The sequence below is a fragment of the Tupaia chinensis genome, unplaced genomic scaffold (genome assembly GCF_000334495.1).
Source record: "Tupaia chinensis unplaced genomic scaffold, TupChi_1.0 Scaffold144952_1, whole genome shotgun sequence".
Lineage (NCBI taxonomy): Eukaryota > Metazoa > Chordata > Mammalia > Scandentia > Tupaiidae > Tupaia > Tupaia belangeri.
Genome location: NW_006204812.1, coordinates 2,436,173 through 2,436,996, shown reverse-complemented (window position 1 = coordinate 2,436,996; position 824 = coordinate 2,436,173).

Below are 824 nucleotides of genomic sequence, written 5' to 3'. Positions count from 1 at the left end.
ATTTTAACTATAAAAGCCAATAAAGAGCTCCCCATTTTATAAAACATAAAACTAAATATGTGTATTTCACTCAGACTTTGTGTGAGTTAGTTTAGGTTGAAATGCAAACGAGTAAGGATGTTTTTGTCTTACAATATATATTACCCAATATTTCCCATTTTAAACATTTTAACTGTAGAATTCAGTATCATTAGTAACATTCATGATGTTGTGCAATCATCATTACTATCTATTTCCAAAACTACTTCAAACATCATGTACCCATAATTTTGTAACTCCTCATTCCTCTCTAGCCTTAACCCTTGATAATATCACAAATGCTTATTGTCTATCTGAATTTGCCTAATTTAGATATTATGTATGTGAAATATAAAATATTTGTTCTTTAGTATATCACTGAGTATGATACTTTTAAGGTTCATCCATGTTGTAATATGTATCAGAACTTCATTCATTTTTATAACTGAGTAAGATCTCTGAATATGAGGGATCCTCAAAAAGTTCATAAAAATGTATGTTATTACAAAGATTAAACATGGATTCAAAACATGTTTGTCCTCTAAGCCACATTTCCCATAAACTTTCTGAAGTCTCCTCATATTCTATTCTCTAACAGGTTCTGAGTATCCATTCATTTGTTGATGAACACTTGAGCTGTTTCTGCCTTTTGGCTATTATGAATAATGTTTCCATAAACATCAGTGTTCAAGTTTCTGTTTTTTTGTTTTGTTTTTTTGAGAGGTTTTTGCCATAGGGTGTGTACACTTGCCAGAAAGACAGAGAGAGACAGAGAGACAGAAAGCGAGAAATCACCACCACCACCA